We start from the raw sequence: 23,288 nt of genomic DNA, 5'->3' as shown, positions 1-23,288 counted from the left end.
TGACACTGGCATGCCAGTGCATGGCATGTGACATATAGTGTTACAACACAATGAGACTGTCAGTGTCAAATGATGGTGCTGTCACATACCCTGACTGAGTGGGACATGTACAAAGGAGTGGAGGAGGAAGGCATTAGCCCTCTGGGTGTATCGCCTCGCTCCCCCACTTCTGAAACACAAGACTGCACCATATGTACAATAATGTGGTGCAGCCCTGCGTTCCCCCCTGCCTCAGCGCCAACACAGGCACCCTTGCACAAGAGTGAAAGGGCGTCTGTGTGCATGGGAGGATTGTTCGTGTGCAGGAAGGGACACCTTCCTGCACATGAACAATCCTGAAAAAGCCCTTCTGTCATCATGCAGCACACATTGAAGCAACAGAATTGCATTTTTCCTATTATTTGTACATGCACAGGAAAGGATACCTTCCTGTACAGAAAAAAAGAATGCAATTGGGCTTTTTCAATGTGTGCTGCACAATGCAGCACACATGGAAAAACAACATTAGGTGTCCGAACACTGACTTGTACATGAGGCGCAGCCCCTCTCGCCACCACAACTTCACAATAGGTAACGTTGTGGTGGTGAGAGGGGCTTGTACATTTGCCCCTGAGTCTACCAGGTGAATAGGCCCAAGGAGACAGCTTGACAACACCATTGCAGACCAAAAACATGGCAATTAGATACATAGGACCATCTTTGCTAGGTTGTTGGGGAGCGTGCCATTGATATCCTTGGCTCAACTGGAAAGCTGGTATGCAGCAGACCTACAATACTGCTGTGCAGACCTGTGTCTGACCCCGCACGGCCTGAAAAACACTTCCTCCTTGGGCATAATCTGGCCCACTTGCACAATGCTGCAAGTGTCTCTGCGTTGCCTTGAAATATTAGAAAGGGCCACAGAGTGGCCTTTCCTGCACATGACAATTCCTTACACAATGCATAGACAAATCAATGTGTGCTGCTTCATGCAGCACATGTTGAATTCACATGATGACATTCTCAGCACTGATTGTTCATGTGATGTAAGTTGCACCTTCATGCACTTGAACAATCAATGGTGTCTTGTTGTGTCCATGTGTACCGCACAACACAGAACACTTTCGAACAGCATGTTTTTTATTCAAATCTAGAAATCTCAACACTGTGCCTAAACTGATACAATATGCCAAGGGTATCACACATTACCAACTCCAAAACATTCTAGCTGGCCTTGGAGAGAGTGTCCAGACCTCTAAAGGTTTGTTTGTGCATGTGTTCAGCACCCAACCGCGGCACACAATATATGGTTGTGAAAAGATGGTTTAGAGCCCTTTTGTGCTTCATTCCCAGGCAGCCATCTAATCGCTGCATTGTGACTCAGGCTAAGGCAATCATGCTCCCACAATGCTGTACAATGTGACTTTGATGATTAAATATCGTGCTTGTGATATGCACCACCATCGCAAAGATATGACACATCAGATGAAAGACAATCACTGTTGCCAGCAATCTGAGCTTGTGCCCTAACTTTACATTATGGTGATATCAACACATACAAAATAGGTGTGACTCTGGATCCTGCTGCAATAAATTTGTTATCACTGACCCAAGCTTACATATTGTGGATGTGACGGACTCTGTTGTGATTTCTGTGAATGACACCTGGTGCAACAGAGATTTGAACAACATTGACAGTCATCTCAGTCAAGGATGTACATGCATTCCCTGTCTAGGCATAATCATCACCAACACCACTCACATGTCTCTTCTCCTGTCTGTATGCTGTGTAATCCACATGCATGTGCTGGAGTGATATAAGCCATTGATGTTTCTTGCATGGGTATCACTGACTGGGGATGTGCAAAGTTACATCCGGAAGACATATGCATTGCTCCGTCTTCACTAACTGTTTTGTTCACACTTCACACTTCTTTGATACATCATCACACTGGAGGCAAGGTACATGTGATACACACCCATACTGCATACTACTATGTATTACCCAGACATTCATCATATCTCACAATGACAATATTTAATAGATGAACTCACCAGTGGCGGGTGGGACCCTGAAATCAGTGTCTGCCAGCTATGAGACGTGAAAAGAAACATGTGTTAGTATCACACGTAAATTCACATGTGTCATATTCATAATCAGATTCATGTACATCAATGACAATGCCCTGTAACTGTACTGTTGCAGTTCAGTTTGCATACATGATTGTGCCTACTTTGCCTGTTGTTCCCACAAGACATGATCAATGCTGAATTTGGCAACACAAGACAATCCTTCTTACAAATTTGCACATTTTGCACACACTTCTTGTGTAACACATTCCCAAGGCCACGCTTCTCCCAATAACATCATGTTCTCCATGGTGTGTAGACAATATCATTACTGCAGATCTCACAAGGGTGTGTCACAACAATTGATGGTGTATGATTACACCGTCTCTATGTGGAAGACTGACACTCCTTAGATGGCCTATTTTAGAATACAAATTTTTCCTATATTATCATATGTTACACAAAACCTATGTACAAGGGCAGCGTACATAGGAGGCTGCTCCAAAAGTTAAGATCATGAAATACCTGAACTTAATTTTGCGAAACAAGGACAAATGCATTATTTTGCCTCATTTTTGCTTTTTCCGTGTGCGCTGCCCTTTGCAGCACACATGGAAAAAGCTAAATGCCTTTGATTGTTTATGTACATGAAGGTCACTCTTCCTGTACATAAACAATCTTTCCCCTGCACACAGACATCCTTTGCCTATGGTGCAAGGGTTCCTGCATTGGAATTACACTGCTAAGTGTAGCACAAGCGCAGGGGGAAACGCAAGGCTGCATCAAATTGTTGTAACTATTGTGCAGCTTTCCGTTTCTGAAGTGGCAAAGGGAGGCGTTAAGCCATGATGGCTAACACCTCACTCAGCCACTTTCTTGAACACATGCCCAATTGTGGGACAGGCTGCATTTTAGAATTTGTTACAAAAGTGTTCATTTAACAATTATGAGGTTGTACTTACCACCTTGTAGGCCAATGATGACTCCCAGGTGGTCTAACATGCCACCCTCACGGCCCACCCAATCCTGCCATCAGTGCTTCCATTGTCGGACAGTCCTGTCCACACCGAGGATCCTCAATATCTGACTTCTTACATGCTCCCACCTCACCTTCCGCACATGTACGGAATATCCCAGCAGGATGCTAACCCCATTTTCAAGCATCAAGAGCAGGTAGAATTTTACCAGCCAGAGGAAGCCCCCCAATGCCCCGGCTGACATCCTGCCCTCCCTACCCACACCCACCATCTCCCAGATCACACCTAAACCCACTAGTAAGGAAATTAAGCCCAAGTATATACCCCAGAAACTATTAGAAATGTAAAATTACCCCTTGGACAGACACCCGACAAGATTTGGTACAAGACGCAAAAAGCATGTAAGGATAAGTACACATGACTTCACAGACACTAGGGACAGTTCACAGGCTACAACAACACTCTCTACTTCGAAAAAGAGCACACAACTCCAAACCCCTCCAACACTCCACATTTACTAGGAGTGTGCTCAAAAGAGAAAGTGAAAGTATACAGTACTCCTCCAGTACACAGGATGCATACTGACATCACTTCCTGTGTGTTTACGGCCTGTTTTTTGACTATGCGGTAAGAATCTGCACGCAAATTGGCTTTAGTGGTAACATTCCATGTTGTTACATGTATTTTGCAAATATTTTCCATAGCGGTTATGAAAAAAATATCGCTTTTGGGTTAAAGCAGGAAGAATTTGGACGCTGATTGCAAGATGTTCCTCAGATGAACAGGATTTCGTGGAGTTCTTCTCTGACTCCCAAAAACAACCTAAAATTCATCTCTGACCCCCAAATACACCCTACAATTAATCATAGACTGTCAAAACACACCCTAAAATTCATCACTGACCCTCAAAACACACCCTAAAATCTATCTCTGACCCCAAAAAACACCTACAAATTCATCTCTGACCCCCAAACACACCCTAAAATTCATCTCTTACACCCAAAACACACCCTAAAATTCTTCTCTGATCTCCAAACACACCCTAAAATTCATCTCTGACCCCCAAACACACCCTAAAACTTAAAAAGCTCCATTACTAATCTTACACTGTTTACCTTTCACTTGTCAGATATATGAACTTATGCAGAGAATAAACATGCACGCAAGATTTTTGTGCAGTGATATTTTAATGCACAAACTAGGCTAATGTGCTTTTTATAAACAAATGTAAACATGCGCATCTTTGGACATTGTAAGTAGGTGAAGAAATTTGTGATTATTAGATCCCTCCGTGCTGTTCCAGCAGCAGAAGCTGTGGTGTGTGCAGCATCTGCTTCTTCTTCCTGGTCATCTTCTTCTTCCTGGTCATTCTCTCTAGAACTTCCGGCTCTTCAGCTCATGGCGTGTTTGTGTTTACACATCTGTTGTGCAAAATGCAACATGCCATGATTATTTTGCAGACAAGTTCAGGGCTGTACAACAGTCTGCCGCCTGATACATCGAGGCACCGGAACCTTTACTTGAGCACACCAAATGTCCTTTCAACAATGCACTTGGTGCATCCAAGGGCAACATTGTACTCTCTCTGTGCCTGTTTGTGTGTTGCTCTGAGGGGCGTCATCAGCCATGGAGTGAGTGCATATCCATGATCACCTAAAACATATAATGAAGAGACGTGCACATTAGTATTTGTGCCAGCTGTATTTGCAGAGTGTCTTTTTTGGTGTGTGTGATTTATGCTAGTTTGGATATACAGATGTTTCATGTGTAGCTTCAGACAATTGACCACTGTCAATTAACTTGGCTATACTTGACAGCCTACATATCACCATGGTGGCATTGTCTTGATCCTGTGTATTGCCTCCATGTTGTGACTGTCAGGATGTATGTTTAACTAAAAAATATATACCAGTTTCTTTACAGGCCTGTTGCACATACTGATCCTCTCATGTTCACATATTTAATGGGGTGGACCATTGGCACATGTGCTTGCTGAAACATCCTCCTTAAGTGTATGGCGATTACTATTTTGGAACATCATCTATATGCCTCATTGTGAGTGATTGTGCTGAGGGTAGCTGTGAGAGAGATTCCTTGTCTGCTAAATGTTGAAGTTCTTGTGGGCTAATTACATCCACCTTGGCCCAAAGGTGGGTCAGTGTTTAATTGACAGTGGCACTGCTACCTGATACAATGGAATCACTGGGACATGTGATGACAACATACATATGCATTGATGTCCTTGTGCATTAATTGACTTTGACTCTGCATGTACGCATGTTTGAGTAATTCCCATCAATAGTTCAGTGTGTGTCAGTTCACAATCACCACACATTGTTATTTCAGCTTTTGTGCATCATATTGCTACACCTCACCGGGGAAGTCAAATGCATGTAATACTAGGCTAAGGAGGAAGAGCCCATCTCCTAAGTCGCAAGGGTGAAGAGGTATCCCCGGGGGTGTATACGTCCTCCCAAATGAAATACAATTCACCAGAGGTAACCCATTCAGTGTAATGAAAGCTCGGCACTGAACTCTTGTGGTGTCAACTGCTCAATTGCGGTATAGGAAGTAGTTCCTTTTTGTTAAATAACCCTCACACATTCTAGTAGGTTCAAGCTTCATCATCAGACTCACCCTGACTCCTAAAGGTCAGGGTGGGCTCAACCATATTTTAGGGTGCACTTAACAGAGATAGGCCAGGGGGTCTGAAGAATACAAATCCTCCTCCATCTCGAGGTATCCCTTTCATTATGGGGTCGTAGGGGATATGAAAAAGAAAATAAACGGGTGTCGTCAGGAGATGATGGTCCTATTACCCTAATGCCATTCCAGCATGTTTCACCCCTATTAGGTGGCCCATATGGGTCCTGGTTTTTCTTCAGGGTGAAAGGGAGTACCCTCCCTGGGTCTCCAGTGGAGGTGTTTCCCTATCTTGTTCTCAATTGAGGGCTACCCCCACTAACCACAGTCCCTTGAGAAATATTAAATCCACTCAAATTGGTAGTCATATACATGCACAAGATGTAGTGAGATTGTGATTTTCATTGTTTGCATGCTCTTCCGTTGCATGCTCCATTCTGCAACAACACAGAGTGATGTTTCATATACTTAGGAGAATATGTGTGTGCAATTGGTGCTCCCCTCATGCAGCACTACTTGCGATCCCATGAGGCAGGAACACATGATGCATGGTGCATGGCTGACTATGTTTTTGCATGTCAACTAATTGTGCACCATCACATGTGAGTGCAAGGGATCTATCATCTTCTTGTACATATGGCACATGTGTTTATTTCAACATGTATGTAGCACAGCTGGAGCACATGTTCTGTGTCTTGTGCTGCATATATTTTTAAGAAAAAGTATCAGATGGGTTCTGCAAAATCTATATTCCATGTGTGCAATACTGGTTTGAGTTGGATTTGTAGGCTACTCCCTTGTTGTGCTGTCTGACATATGTCTTGATCATTTGGCACTGTGTGCTTGTGTATAGCAGGTTGACCTGTTATAAGGCATGTTGTATTACATTTGCTACATGTGTATTATCACATATTTGAGCTGCATGATTGGGGACTTGAGGTGTGTGGTGTGTTCAGTTTGTACTTTCCAATAAGCAGACCATTTCCATATGTGCCATTTTCAAACCGCTGATTGATGATGCATTGTCGAAAGATGTAGAAGTCATTCACACTCCCTGGAAACTTTGCAACAATATTGATGAACAAGCCCCAGTGGTCCACAATTGCTTGCATGTTAATTGAGTGTGTGTGCTTCCTGTAGATATGTGCAGTGTCAGTAGGAGGCACAAGTAGAACATGGATGGAGTCAATTGCCCCCAACACATACGGAAATCTAGCAATGTCATAGAATCCTTGTTTGTTCACGAGTTGTTCCTGTGCAGTGTTGGGGAGGTGTAGGTGCTGTGGAGTCAGGCTGATAATGGCATCCAAGACAGTTGGGAGGAACTTTGGGTAGGATGACTGGGAGACTACACCAACTCTGGCAGTGGTTGGTTCGAAGGTACCAGAGGCCAACATGTGCAGCACTGCTAGTAGCTTTGTCGGCAGAGGGATGTTGGTGCTACACTGAGATTGTGCCTGCAGCCTGGGGACTATCTGGGTCAGTATGTGTAGGATGGAGGTCCTTTTCAGCCTGTAGTAAGCTATGACATCCTCTGGCGTGAGGTCTATCAGGGTGATGCATTGGCAGTACACCAGCTCTCTTCTTTGCCACTGCCTCTGTAGTGGTCCTGGTGGCGGTGGTAGTTGTGGTTGTGGTCTTCTTGGGGCTCGAAGCTGCAAGAGTAGTACCTCCATGGCATCAGTATGTAAGCAAATGAGGGTCGGGGTAGTTTACTTGGTCTTTTTAGCACCATTTTTAAGACCAGCTATTTTCGGGTCTTAAAAACCAGCCGCTAACGGGCCTTAGCGGCTGTTTTTGGAAGGTATCCCTGTCCCGGGAAATCATTATAAATATCGCAAAGTGGGGTTAGCGATCGTTTTTGCACGGGAACGCCAACCTTGCATCTCATTTTCTTTAGCTATTGCTAACAGAAGTGGCGTTCGTAGAAATGAACGTTTTCGCCGGAGGACTGTCGCTCACTGCGGTGAGCGGCAACTTGTACATAGGGCGATAAAAAAAAAGCAGCCGTAATGTCAAAAAATTGACGCTACGGCGGCGTTAAGTCCTTGTACATATCCCCCACAATCTGTAAATCAGATCCGGGTTAGTGTAGCAAATAGTACTCCAGACCATATTTTACTTGTAACACACAAATGCATTATGGGAATAGCAGTCAGCAACTCCGATTGGAAAGGCAAGTGGGAAACAAACCAGCATAGATGCAATCAATTGTGACAAGCAAGTTTAATCTCTACGCACAGTGTGTTGAGTAATTACTAAATATGACAATACTAAGTGCAAGATGAAATACATGTCCATTTTTGAAAACTGAAATTGCCCTGTTTCACTTCACAGATGCACCTGCGCAGGAGTCAGTTGACAGTAAAGGCCATACACCCCTGGAAAGTGAGCCACAGTCAGGAAAAGACATTGCAGTGTCTCCATCACCCACAACACCCACACCCACAAGACGCAGGATCACAGTGCCACCATTGCCTGCATTCGAAGTGCAAGAGGAGGGCCAACCTGACCCTTCAACAGCACAGACTGGGCAGACACCCAAATCAAGACCACGTGTCCTAGGTCCACATAGAAATATCCGCATCAGATGGCGCAGGGCAGTTGCACAATTGAGAGCTGTGAAAGGTGACAGTTCAACGTCCTTTGGTGAACTGGAGAATGCAAAGTTGAGGGTACAGTGTCTGCAATGCAAACAAATATGTTTAATGCAGGCACACATTTCATCTCTTGCAAGGAAATTGGAGAGATGAATGACAACATTAAACAGCTCACAACAGCTGTGCAGGAAGGTCAAAGGGATACCACTCAAAACGTTGGTGACATGACACTAGCATACAAGGAGTTATGCAAAGTGATGCAAGAAGACCAGGTGACCCATCGCAAAAAACACCATCAAATCCTAGGCCACATGGATGGCTACACCAGGGCCATCAACTGCCTGAGCTCCACAACAGCACAACTGTCCTGACGTGCTGTAGGCATGCAGGTTGAAATGACACATTGCTGTGGTGATGTGGCCAGGGGACTGATACAGGTCACCAATGCTATGGAGCAAATGCAAACTTCTACAGTTGCTGCCAGTAGTGTCATGGGTGGAAGGGATAGTGAGAATGCCTCCAACATCAGTAGCAACATGGCTCAAGTGACGGAATGCAAGAGGCACAGCACACAGAATTATCCAGCATCAGAGTGCTCAGACAGGGATGTGTCAGAGCACCCTGTACAGGCAATGGGAGTGCGTGGCCACCGTAAATAGTGTAGACCTGAGCACAGGATTTCATTTAGTGAGGTAACCATAATCCGAACTTGTCTGGGCTGATGGACAAGTGCTATGGCAAAGTCATCCTCTTGCGTTCAGACTTACATTTTGCACATTTGCTGCTTGGTATGTGTGCATTAACACAACCTGAGCTAATTATTTTTGAAATAATCAAAGTGGCAGAGGAACCATGTAGTGTCTTGTTTCATCATTAACCACCTTAAAAATAATGCTGTGTTATTTCTGCACGTCGCTGTCTCCCCTCTGCTGTGCTCGGCCCGCACGCTGCTTATGGTGGTTGTCCTGGCTGGTTGTCTTTCTCAGGCTCGCTGTCAGACAGTTTCAGGGGTATGCCTCCCAAAGTCGCAATGTTGTGCAACATGACACAAGTGTCCACAATTTTGCAGCAGGCATTTGGTTGTGTGAAGGCAGCGGAACATACTTTTCAGTAGGTCAAAGGTGCTCTCTATGACGTTGCGGGTGGTGATGCGCGCTGCATTTTAACTATGCTCACTTGGGGTACTTGGATTGAGGTATGGTGCCAGAATGTTAGAGCGCGCAGCGTATGCACTGTCACCTACAGGGTTGAAAGCAACAGATTATTCACTGCTATGTATCACCATGTCCCCTGAGTATGCAAGACATTGTAACATATGTTTATCAAGCAGGTATCCTTCACCAAATTCAACCCAAAGGAGACGAGTGTGTATGCCACTGTGTCTGAATATGTATGAGTCATGTGTACTGCCAGGGAATCTAGTCACGATGTCAATTATGATGTGTTTGGAATTGCAAATGACTTGTATATTCAGTGAATGGTACGATTTTCTGTTCCTGTAAATGTACTCATTCACTTAAGGGGTACAAATGGTTACATGTGTCCCATCAATGCAACCGATTATGTGGGGAAACTGGGCTACCTGATAGAAATCTATTTTTGTTTGCTGCAATTCCTGTGGTGTTGATGGAAAGCTTATGTCCTGGTCAACATGGCGTCAAGGAATTAACTGAAAAAGTGCAATAGGGCACATTGTGAAACACCTCCGACTGCAGTTATTACACCTTGGAAGCAACCTGATGCTAGGAGGTGCAGTGTAATGAGAAAAACAACCCCTAGGCAACTAAAGGTCTGAAATAACTCTGCGACCTAACTACAATACATGATAAATGTTGAGGACTCAGTGTACACAAAATATATCGTTAAAAACTCATTAATTCAATACAAAATTCATCAAATTCTTGAGGTGCAGTGAACATAGGACCTGCACATGAGTGTGGATGACATGTGTCCTACGAGTCTGATGCTGCATTAGGGGATCTAATTCAGCTATCAGATCATAGATCATGTCTGCATTTAACCTATACTTGTCATAGATCTCTTCCTCTGTCTGCCCCAACAAAGTAACAAGCAATCTAAAAATGCACTCCTGTACCCTCCTTCTCCCCTGTGCTGCTGCTCGTAGCCTCATTCTACTCGCCATGACGTAGAGTGCTGCCATTGTGAAACATTCTGAGGCCTTCTGGGCCTGTTTATATCATTTGCCAATGGTTCCCACCTGATTTGATGGATTTCACCTGGTTACCACCTGAATGGATTTAGTGGTATTTTTGCAAGTGCAAAATTGTGATTCCCTATTCATTTGCAATTTGCGAATAGTCATGCATAGGTTTGCGAGGCAGAAATAGCAAATTGCTAATAAAGATTCGCTATTTTGGGAATCGTAATATAGGTATTTGTTAAAATTGCGATTACAGAGAATATTTTGCAATTTTTGATGATGCATTGCTTAGGGCTATTTTGCGATTGCAAACGGCCTTTTTTGGAGATTTGCACTGTTTGCGATCGCAAATTTGCTTGCTGCATGTGCCTCTTTGTATGTACGGTACAAAAGGGGGTGGTGATGGATTAAACCCAGATCTTTTGACTGGGTGTGAGTGTTTGATTGGTTCAGATGCTCCGTCCATCACCACCCCCTTTTGTACCGCTTTGGCCGCCATAAGTGTGGCAGGGTATGCTCAGACGTGAGTCCCTTGCTCAGTTTGCCACTGGATTCAAGCAAGCCGGGCTGAAGACGGCTGTAATGCCAGAAACCGGTCTGGACTGTTCCCATGAGGCACAGTGTCAGACTGATTTGAATATAGCCATGTCTGAACTGGGGTGGCAGAGTGGGCTAAAGAATGGTGATGGAGTAAACCCAGATCTTTTGACTGGGTGTGAGTGTTTGATTGGTTCAGATGCTCCGTCCATCACCACCCCCTTTTGTACCTCTTTGTATGTACAGCAATTCTACGTATCAATAAAAAGAGTTAAAAAAAATTACTGTTCCAACTCCAAAACCAACAAAACTCAGAGAAAGTGCTGGATAATAAACCATTAAAAATTACTATTCCAACTCCAAAACCAACTAAACTCAGAGAAAGTGCTGGGTAATAAACCCCAAAAAAGTAACTATTACAACTCCAAAACCAACTAAGCTCAGAGAAAGTGCTGGTTAATAAACCATTAAAAATTACTATTCCAACTCCAAAACCAACTAACCTTAGGGAAAGTGCTGGATATACACCCCCCAAAATTACTATTCCAACTCCAAAACCATCTAAACACAGAGAAAGAGCTCCATCATAAACCATTAAAAATTACTATTCCAACTGCAAAACCTACTAAAATCAGGGAAAGTGCTGGATAATAAACCAAAACAAATTACTATCCGCACTCCAAAACCAACTAAACTCAGGGAAAGTGCAGGATAACAAACCCCCCAAGAATTACTAATTCAACTCCAAAACCAACAATAATCCGAGAAAGAGCTCAATCATGAACCATTACGATTTCTAGTCCAACTCCAAAACCAACTAAACTCAGGGAAAGTGCTGGATAATAAACCAAAGGAAATTACTATTCCAACTCCAAAACCAACTAAACTCAAGGAAAGTGCAGGATAATAGACCAAAAAAATTACTATTCCAACTCCAAAACCAACTAAACACAGAGAAAGTGCTGGATAATAAACCATAAAAAGTTACTATTCCAACCCCAAAACCAACTAAACTCAGGGAAAGTGCTGGATAACAAACCCCAAAAATTACTATTTCAATTCCGAAACCAACTAAACTCAGAGAAAATATAATGATTTTAAAAACAATGAAAAAAACAAAAATTTCAAAAAACTAATTTTTATATCAACATTACAAATGTAACACAATTTTGACAAAAATGTGATGGAGAAAGGATTCCCACATGAAGTGACTTGCTTGTATTCATGAACCTGGAATAACGTTAAAAATACTAATCAACATGTTTGTTTTACTAAATTTGCATTTTACATAAACATTGGGTGTCCGAGAGAAGCTTGCTTATGTGTTTTACTAACCATAATACGCTTGCATCTAAGATGGCTGCTGCTATGCGAGGGTTTCTACTGCGCATGCGTCTGTCATACTCACGTGACATGACGTATTCTTTGCTTTGGAGGGAATCTGTCGCTTCTGCGCACTAGTAATAATCTGGCTGCTCTATGTCTTCACATGCAAGAAGCTTGCACTGCTGCTTTTGCCAAGCTGTTTGTTCTGCCTAATCCTAATGCTATAGTTAAATATAAAATAATGTGTATAGAATAGAGATACATGGTATACAGTGTATTCATTTATTCTGTGTTCTAAAACTGATTCTTTCTATTCTTTTATGAAACGATAAATTTGGGCCTGGGAGACGTTATTACTCTATTTTGAAAGTCCTTCTGCACATGATAAGCTCCAGAGAGAAGCTGGTAATTTGTCATTGAAACCAAGCCAAAGACAGTCACAGCCAAGATGGACCTGGGAAGCTGACCCTTAACCCTCCCAGAAGAAGCTGAACTGTACCCGTTGTATTACTTTACGTTAAAAATATTTATACCGCGCACGTTCACCAACGGTTTCATGGCGCTCTTTGACAATGAACGGTGACCAGGGAGGAAGGGTTATTCGAATGCTGACTGAAATAGCAGAGTTTTTAACAGTGCGCGAAAACAGGCATAGTTGGAACAAAGACGAAGAGCCCTTGGGAAAGAATTCCATGTGGAGGAGGCCAGATAAGAAGAGCTCAATCCTCCATGCTTTTTCCGTCTGTATTTGGGTACCACAAGGTAATTAAGAGATGTGGAACGGAGAGCTCTGTGGGGAATGTATGGTTCCAAGCTAGAGGAGATAAAGGCAGGGGCCGAGTCAGAGAGGGCCTTGAAGACAGTACTTCCAAGTTTAAAAATGCAGCGTTTGGAAACAGGGAGCCAGTGAAGATTGCGGAGAAGGGGAGTAACGTGCTGATGTTTGGGCTGGCGAAAGATCAGGCGAGCAGCCTGATTCTGCACTAATTGTAGCCGATGAAGGTGGTAGGCAGGAATCTCTGCATCCAAAATGTTAGCGTAGTCGAGTCTGGAGGTGATGAGAGCGATGATGACAAGAATCAAGGCCTCTCTGGTGAGAAACCTACTGATTTTGCGAATCCGCCTAAGATGAAAAAAACAGGATGAGGTGACAGAATTAATTTGTGGTCTCATCGACAGATCTTCAGAGATGATCACCCCCAGACTCTTCACTGTGCTCACAGGAATGGGTGCCGTCCCAAGTGATGGAGGCCAAAAGGCGGTGTTCCACGGATTAGCAGAGCCCCCCACCAATACTAGCTCTGTTTTTGTAGGGTTCAATTTCAGTTGACTATGATACATCCATTCTGCAATGGCCAACATGGTGGACTGAAAATTAAGACAGGAGGAGGGAAGGGAGTCGATGGGAAAAATTAACTGAAGATCATCCGCGTAATTAAAAATTGTAGCCGGGGTGTTTCGAAGGGAAGCGAAAAGGGGTTGCAGATACAAATTAAATAATAAAGGTGATAGCGCAGAGCCCTGAGGGACCCCGCAGGTTAAAGATAAAAAAGGTGCAGCAAAAGTGGATAAATGAACTGCCTGGGAACGGTTGTCTAGAAAAGATCTTAGCCAATCAAGGGCTACCCCCTGGATGCCAGCATTATTGACACGGTCGATCAAAATCACATGATCGACCGTGTCAAATGCCGCCGACAGGTCCAACAGGACAAGGGTCTGTGAGATGTTTTTGTCGGCACCTTTCCTGAGGGCGTCCATGACGGCTACTATGACCGCCTCGGTGGAGTGGAGGGGTCTAAAGCCAGCTGTTGGGCATCCAGGAAGGAGGATCTCTCGATGAATGTGCCAAGGCAGCGGGTGACATGCGTCTCCAGGATCTTTCCTAGATAGGGAAGGAGGGAGATGGGTCTGTAATTACTTAAGATAGTAGGATCTGCATTCGTTTTTTTTAAGATAGGTAGAACAGCTGCCTGTTTAAAGGAGCGAGGGACTTCTCCAGTAGCTAAGGAGTTGTTGAGCAAGGCTAGTGGGGGACCGGGGCAGGCCAAGAAGGCCTCTCTCAGAATCTGAGGGGGGCATACGTCATTAGGTGAGCTTGAACTGACTTTGTGGAGCAAAGAAGAAAATTCTTGTAGTGAGATTGGCGGAAACTCTGTCAGCGGACTAGAGTTCATAGGGGGGAGAGGAAGGGGTAGAGGGGACGAAGGAGAAGGAATATTATTTTTAATGATAGCAATTTTATCAGAAAAGTAAGCATTAAGGGAGTCACATAAGGATTGGGTTGGTTGGGGTTGAGGTGTAACCTGTCAGGAAGGGAGAGCTCATTGACAATGGCAAAGATGTCTTTAGCTTTATTATTGGAATCCATTATTTTATGAGAAAAGTAGGCGGTTTTAGCTGCCAGAATCGAATTTTTGTAAGATTTTAAGGAATCTACAAAAATGATTCTAAGCTGGGGGTCGTAGTTGCGTCGCCAACGGCGCTCAGCTTGTCGGAGAGCAAGTTTGTCCGCTTTAAGTTGGTCAGAAAACCATCGCTGGGCGTCGTGAGGACGCTTGGTTTTAATTGTTTTAAAAGGGGCAACTTTGTCACATGCGCGGAGAAGCCATTCTTCGAGGTGAGCCGCCTGATCGGCTATCAAGGTCGAAGAAGTAGGTGGAGAGGAGGCCAGTGCGGCATGAAAATCAGCCAGGTTTGCTTTTTTCCAATTACGAGCAGACAGATTCTTGACAGGGGGGGAGGGCAAACAATATGAAGATAAAGATGAAAGGAAATAAAGCAGTGATCGGACCAAGAACAGGGAAGGACAGAGGGAGGGGAAAGGTCGAGATTGGACGTCCAAATTTGATCTAGAATGTGGCCCTTGTGATGGGTGGGAGTATGAACGTGCTGGGAAAAGTTCATGCTAGTTAGCAGCTCAGTAAACTCCGTAGAGGACTGACTTTCTCGAGCATCAGATGGCCAATAATTGAAATTGCCGATAATCATGATGTTAGCATGATTAATCGCGAGTTGTGAAATGAAATCACCGAATAGTTTAGGGAAGAGAGGCATGTGTTCAGGAGGCCTGTAAACAAGAACACAAACAAAAGCGGATTTAGCTGAGGAAAATTTGAGAGAGAGGCAGTCAGTTTTAGAAATAAAAGTCACAGACAGCTCTGTGAAATTGTATTCAGAGCGGATAATGGCCGCCACACCGCCGCCGGTCTTCCCGGCAGGCCGGTTGGCCTGCATGATGTAATATCCAGCAGGAATAGCTGCGAGGATATCAGGAGCAGAGTCCTCTGTAATCCACGTTTCAGCCAGGAGGAGAATATCAATGGCGCTCTGGTGTAGTAGTTGGAAGATCTCCAGCTGATGGCGCACTAAGGAGCGAGTATTCAGGTAGTGCACTGATAGTGAAGTGGATTTCTGAGAGGGAGAGGGGGAAGGGACTGCGGAGGAATCATGAAGGGGAAGGGTATCTAGAACATGGGTGTCAGAAGGGATCAATATGCCACAATCGTGAGCAGCCCTGGCAGTGCGGGCAGGAATAGGCCCTGAGGAGTTCAATCTCTGGAGGTCGGCGGAAGAGTAGGATAAAAAATGGACATTACGACAGGGCCCTGGGCCAGGTCGGCCGCGGACGGGCGCAGACGGGCTTGACTTGTGCGCGACTTTGGCGCGAAGTCGGCGCTCCCGCTGCGCTCGTCCGCTGCGCTTCCGCCATATCGCCATTATATACTGGAGGTGAGGGAACACTAGACCGCTCACCTGCAATGAGTAGGTGCAGGGCGGAAGTGTTGTCGCCAGCAGGAAGTGATGCTCCTCAAGCTGACCCTCCGCACAAACGGCACAAAGCCGGGGCGGAACGGGGCCACGAGCGAGTAAAGGGCAGGTAGGAATGCGCTTGCAATTATCAGAGCGTAACACAACAAATAAAGTTTTAAAATGACAGTTTTCAAAGTGCTCTTAAAATCAGCAGTTTGTTTTAAAATTCAACAGCATCCATACACACACATCCGCAGCCTAGATCGCCGCGTTTGACAATGGGCGGGAGCTGGAAGCAAAGGTTAAGTACCATCAGGCTCGGCAACACTAGACCGCTCACCTGCAATGAGTAGGTGCAGGGCGGAAGTGTTGTCGCCAGCAGGAAGTGACGCTCCTCAAGCTGACCCTCCGCACAAACGGCACAAAGCAATGTACAATGTATTTAATGTTAAATTCTCCATTGTTGGGTGGAATAAAGATGTCATGTGAAAATAAATTGATGGGCGGGAACGTTAAATTAATATTCAACACTGAGGAATCAAAATTTGGTGTGGTGTGATGACCTATCCTCATTCTTTGTCCAATCAAAATTGGGGAACCTTACACTTGCAACTTTGGGGGGTGGTACACTGACCTGGAAAATAGTATAACTAGCGTAGGTGTTAGCTAGAGAAATTGTCCCACTTGTCCGAATAGCTGACCTGTCACTGATCCAACGCACTCAATAGGTGATCGAGAGCAGAAATGCTGCGGAGCACTCTGTCAGAAGATTCGCTGACCCAATCGGGGTCCGAGAAGCTGACGTGCTGGCGAAGCACTTTGTCGGTGAAATCGATAACCCAATCAGGGTTCTGACTATTAGCTGCAGAGAGGGAATAGCGCAGGCATTGCAACTAAACTGCAGGTGCTGGTCTTTACCTTTGGTGGTCCTGTCCTGATCCTGTCCTGATCCAAATCTGGTTTTACCTGTCCTGATTCTGATCTCCACCTGCTAGCCTACTGGCGACTGCAACTTTCGGGGTTCTGTCCTTCAAACTGACCTGTGGCCAGGGTTAGTTCTTCACACCATTCCTAGGTAACTATAAATTCATGTTGGTTCGTCATTAATTTGTTTCCTTCTCTTCCCTTCCCTAAATGTTACATATTTCATAATTGTGCTTGCATATTTATGTTCCTTCTCTTTATCCTTCCTGATGATAAAGTTTGACATGTTAATTTTTTTCCCCTCCCTTTTGTTAAATGCCTAAACATTTTGATCATATTTCCTTCTTTTTACCCTCCCTATTGCTAAATGATCGAAATCAGTTTAATACATGTTTTGCATAGTTATATTTTGATTCTGATCTTCATTATTGAGAGTCTATTTCTGTTTAATCTGTGGATCATGACCATTTAAGAAACTTAGATAAAGAATTTAAAACTTCCTGTGTTTGTGGTTATTATATGAGTGCAAATGTTATTTTTTCCTATTTATGCTAACACCCTGGTCCAATAGGTTTACAGGTACCAGTGACAAGGATTGGTAAGTCAATGTTATAGGACCTAGTAGGTAAAAACAACTGGTAGTAGAACAAAGGTTACCTGATTAAAATTATGAGTTAATGATTATGGGCCCAGGTGAGTATGATAAAATCATAGTCGGGTGACCTGCGCGCTCTATCAGTATATTCTTTTGGTAGCAGAGGTAAGGTTAGGGTTTAGTTAAAAATAGGCAGTTAGTTAGTTGGTTAATTATTGATCGATCAATTGTGATATTACTTGAAATATTATTGAAATGTTATTGATTCTGTTGATGCTGTATTGATTTTATGTATTAACCAAAATTGTTCGTACCTGTTATATGTTTTGTCTGGAATCCCGGCGGCAGAATAGTGGGTGGTAAATGGAAGCCACACTGCAGTAAGGTCACTTACCCGTAGGAAGTTAGTGCATGGTTAGGAAAAACCGGAAGCGCTATTTAGGGCTTTCTGTGTGAATGTGTGAATAAATGATAGCAAAGAGTTTGCTAGCAAAACTTTTAGTGTGATATCACCTAGAAAGGGTCACACGGAAGGAGTAGCAGGTTCGTCTGAGCTTTATTGATAGCAAAGGGGTTCGCTGGTGAAACTTTGGCCTTAGTATATATCCCGGAGTGGATGAGTCCGAAGCAGTATCAGGTTCTCTAATGCTTGCGTGAAGGGTAGGCAGAAGGGATCTTCTCGTAGTATATGAAAGGTAAACAGGAGGGATTTACTTGCAGTGAAATATATCTTTTCTTTCTAGTCACTCGGGTACAGTGGCAAATGTTTTTAAGTTGTTGATTAAAAAAGAATTGCACCTTAAAATAAAAGAATTGAGTTTTTGCATTACCTTGTAAAGGAGGGAGTCAGTTGCGGAGCTGCGCTGACGTCACTCAGAGCCGCTCTGGTATTGGTTGAGACAGCGGGCGTGTAGCTGAGATAGTAATTGTAAAGGAGGGGTGAGCACAGGAGCGTGGGAACTCGTCTCACGAGAAAAGCCGCGCAATCATTGGTTAATGATATTTGAAACCACATTTTTTGATTGGTTGAAGAAAAATAAGAGACGCGCTGGTATTGGAAACATTTTTGTAAACAAATTGAGTGTTATCGTACAGGTTTAAATTTCCAAAATATATGTGGTATTTAAATCCAGGAATTACAGAAACCCGACCTGATAGAAGATACTTAGGGTTTGCTCGAGAACAGATGATAAGGGGTAGACCTAATGTATGGAGGTGAAAGAAAAACGTCATTTGTAAAGAGAGTTAAGAATTTCTTTAAAAAGGATAAACCAATTAAAACTAGAGAAGGAATTATTACTCCACCACCAAATACGCCCGCATCGTATATGATGTTTGACAGGGGCTACCACACTTGTGTATGGTTAGAGAATTGGGTGGAATACACTAAAGATGATGGAGTTTTGGCATTTCCTGAACATGGTACTTTCAATGGCAGAGTTCATTTAATTTGAGGACACATATGAATGACTTAAATCCCAGACCTAGACTTATGCAGTATGAGACACTAGAAGAATGGGAGATTGAAGCTTTTGAACGAGACAGACACAGAAGTGACAAAGGGTTAAGTAAGTTTTACCCTAAGTTTCCACGAGAAACTAGAGACAAACAAATGAAACAATGGAGACAGCCCATGATGGTAGAAGGACTATATCCTGTATTAACTTTAGAAGAGCCCACTGGAAGTAAAAGGACGGAGAAAACAAAACATTTAATGACTAGTGGTGAGTCAGATGATGATTATATGGAGGATTTGTTAATGAAAAATCCACCACCTTATAATGAGGAACCAAGCACTGTAAATCCAAATGCACAGTTTCTGAAGCCACCTCTTATTCCGCAAGTGGTACATGAGACTTCCATAGAAAAGGTATTACAAGATAGAGAACGAGAAGCATTAAATAAACAGAGAAGTGAGTTAATTAAGAACATTTCCAAATTAAATACAAGTCCCGAAGCCTTGACGATACCGGTAACTATTGGTCCAGTCGTTCCCTTGTATGGAGATAAACAAGCTAGTCCTAAACCTCCTGTTATAACTACACCTGTAGTACAGCCAAGAAAGGAACCTTTAATAGTAGATGATCAGGCAAGTGAATGTGAGTCAGTACTTTCCTTAATGGATTTGCCAATAAGAGAACCAGAGAGTAGATCAATTAGAAAAACCACTCCTTTAAATTTGAGAGAAGTACAAATAGAGACATCCTCAGGTACGCGAAGTGCCACAGTTGTAACCCCAGAAGAAATAGAGAGATGGACACGAGAAATAGAGAAACTGAAATCACAGCCAAAACCATTGGATATATATAAATTAAGAGTTGAATTGGAGGAAATGAGGGCTGGAAATGTGGGATTGGAAAGGTTAAATACATTCAGTGAAGATGAATTATTACTTATATGTAAAAGCATTACTAGAAATACGAAAGTGTTTCATGAAAAATTAATGGACACAGCAGCTAGCATGGGAATCGACATTGAGAAGTCTAAAGTATTACAAAAACCATATTGAGTTGAATTTTCTGACAAAGATCTAGAAAATATGAATGTATCAGGTAAAAAGGTACAAATCAGGGAACTGATGACATTATTGCAAAAATGGGGTGAACTAGAAAAATGGAAAACTAGATGGGCAAAGAAAAAAAAAGAAGTTCGATCAAGGCAAATTGCTTCAGAATATGTATTAAAAGAAGCAGAAAAAGTGTAAAAATGATGTCCTATGAGAGAGGTACCAGGTGGAGGTTATGTGCATGTCCCATGGTCCCGACATGATATTTTGTCATTTACAAATGATTTCCCAAAACTTCGTGAGAAACCTGTAGAATGGTACAGACAAGTCGAGAGATTTGTGAAGGTTTCAAAATGTCTTTTGAAAGATATAGATGGATTATTTGACATTGTTGTACCAGTAGATTTGTGGACAGAATGTAAAGTTGCTGTTGACTGGCCTAGTGATGAGTACCCTAGAGACCCAAAGACAGAGGCTCCCTCCGAAGATGTTATGAAGAAGTACAACCAGGTAATACTCTACCTCAAAGGGAAGGTGCCCGCAAAAGAAACAGATTGGACTAGAATAGATAGAACCACTCAGAATAAAGATGAATCTGTGCATGCATATTATGAACTCTCATTGCAAGTGTTCAAACAATACAGTGGATTGGATAACATAGATATGAAGGATATGACGCATTTCATTTATCGATTTGTGTCAGGATTGAGACCAGAAATTTCACAATGGATTAAAGATCATAAAATTTGTTGGCAGGCAAAACCTGGGGATGAAATCCTTAAATATGCTAAATATTGCGAAGAGGAGCTCGACAATAAACGAAAAGAGTTAAAAAGAAAAAGTAATGTGGGCACAAGTAAAACTAGCAGAGCAACAAGAACTCCAGTTAAACCAACTAAGTAGTAACCAGAATCAGGGTGATGGAAATGGAGGAAAGCCAAGGGAAAAATTCAATAGAGAGGAAGCGAGAAGAAAGTTCCCTTGTCATGGGTGTGGCAAGTTGGGGCACTGGAAGAACGAGTGTAAGGCTGTGCAAAATGGTAATGTGCAAACTAATGATTTGAATCCACAGACGCAGAATGAGATGCCACGGAAGACACAGCAGCAGGTAATACAAAACCAGTTACCCCCTGCACCTATGCCAAATTACAGGAGAAAAGCACAACAGAGTGTAGATACCACAAACTGGGAGGGAAGTGAAAGGAAAGATACAGCAACCTCACAATTTCTTTTGAGTGATACCTTTTTCAGTGAAGATCCTTACTGACGGTGCCTGAGAGGGGAGGACGAGGAGTGTGTGCTTGGCGCCTCCTTGCCGGTAGACCAGTCAGGTCCATATATTGAAGGAAAGGTTGAAGGAAATGATGTCACCTTTCTATTGGATACTGGTGCTACCCATTCTACTGTGAGAACAGCAGACGTTCCAAACCTACCCCTCTTGGGCGAAGCGATCCAAGTAGTGGGTGTTTCTAATAAACAAATTAGTACTCCAGTTACAGAACCAATGGAAGTTAGAATAGGGAACTTTAAAGAAATGCTTAGATTTGTTGTATGTGATTCAAGTCCAGTAAACCTGTTAGGTCGTGACTTGTTGTGCAAAATGAATTGCACCATTTTCTGTACCCCAATTCAAACCCCAGATGAAGATGGAGTTTATAAACTGATGTTAGCAAAACAAGAGACAGAAACTAAAAGACTGACAATAGAAGACTTACCAGAGGAACTACAACAGACTGTAAAACCTAATGTATGGGATTTTACTGGAAAAGATGTAGGATTAATGGCAAAAGTTGATCCAATAAAAGTGACAGTAAAAGAAGGTGCAGTTTACCCAAATACTCGACAGTACAAAATGAGCTCAGAAATAAAAGCAGGTGTTGCAGCAGAAATAAAACCTTTGGTTGAAGCAGGCATTTTACAAGAAATAACGAGCAGTCCTTGTAATTCACCCATAATTGGTATAAAGAAACCGTGTGGCTAGTACAGGGTCATACCAGACCTCCGTAAAATTAATAAGATTGTTGTTCCATGCTGTTCAGTTGTGCCAAACCCTGCGGTGATTCTGTATCAGATACCTTGGGAGGCTGGATGGTTTACTGTCATTGACTTATGTCACGCATTTTTCTCGATTCCATTACATCCGGATAGCAAATTTATTTTCTCATTTGAATTTGACAGACATGTCTATGTCTGGAATCGTGTCCCTCAGGGGTACACAGAGAGTCCCTCGATTTTTAATCAGATTTAGAAAAAGTGCCTTGAGTCTTTGGTACTGCCTGGACAGTCAGTCCTGGTCCATTATATAGATGACCTCTTGGTGGCGTCTAAAACACAAAATGACTGTGTTATTGATACCATTGCTTTACTGAATCATTTAGGCGAAGGAGGACATAAAGTGTAACCAGAGAAATTACAATTCTGCACAACGTCAATGAAATATCTGGGGCACCAGATAGAAAGAGGTGTCAGGAGGGTTACTTCAGAGAGAATCAGAATAATCAGAAATATGAATTTACCCCAAACCCAGAAAGAGATCAGAATGTTTCTTGGAGTAGTAGGTTGCTGCAGGCAATGGATTGTGGGATTTGCAGTCCTAGCAAAGCCATTGATACAAATGACAAAGAAAAGAGCAAAAGGCCCAGTAGAGTGGGATGAGGAAAGCATGACTGCTTTTGTAAAATTGTGAGAATGCCTGTGCACAGCTCCAGCATTAGGAATGCCTGACTATTCAAAAGACTTTGCACTTTTCTGTGACACACGAGATAATTGTGCACTTTCAGTTTTAACTCAAATTCATGGTCTGATGAGACGTCCAGTGGCATACTTTTCTTCCACATTAGACCCAGTGGCATCTGCCTTGCCCGGATGTCTGAAAGCAGTGGCTGCAACTTGCATGAGCCTGGAACAGAGTGAGTCCATTATTATGGGACATCCTGTGACTGTGTATGTTCCACATGCAGTTGTAATTTTGTTAACCAGGAGTAAGACCCAGTATCTCACACCTAGTCGGCTGACTAAGTACAAGAGAATCCTTGTAGGTGCAGGAAATGTAACCATTGTCAGGTGTAATGTTCTGAACCCAGCAACACTGCTACCTGATTCAAATTTTTCAGAAGTAAAGGGAGAGATTGAACATGACAGTATTGACTTGGCTGAATATAGAACATAACCACGTCCAGACATAAGAGAAGAACCACTAATTGATTCTGAATATGAGCTA

Source organism: Lissotriton helveticus, chromosome 8, assembly GCF_964261635.1.
Source record: "Lissotriton helveticus chromosome 8, aLisHel1.1, whole genome shotgun sequence".
In the NCBI taxonomy this organism is placed as follows: domain Eukaryota; kingdom Metazoa; phylum Chordata; class Amphibia; order Caudata; family Salamandridae; genus Lissotriton; species Lissotriton helveticus.
The sequence above is the reverse complement of the archived record's forward strand: the minus strand, read 5'-3'. Positions refer to the sequence as shown.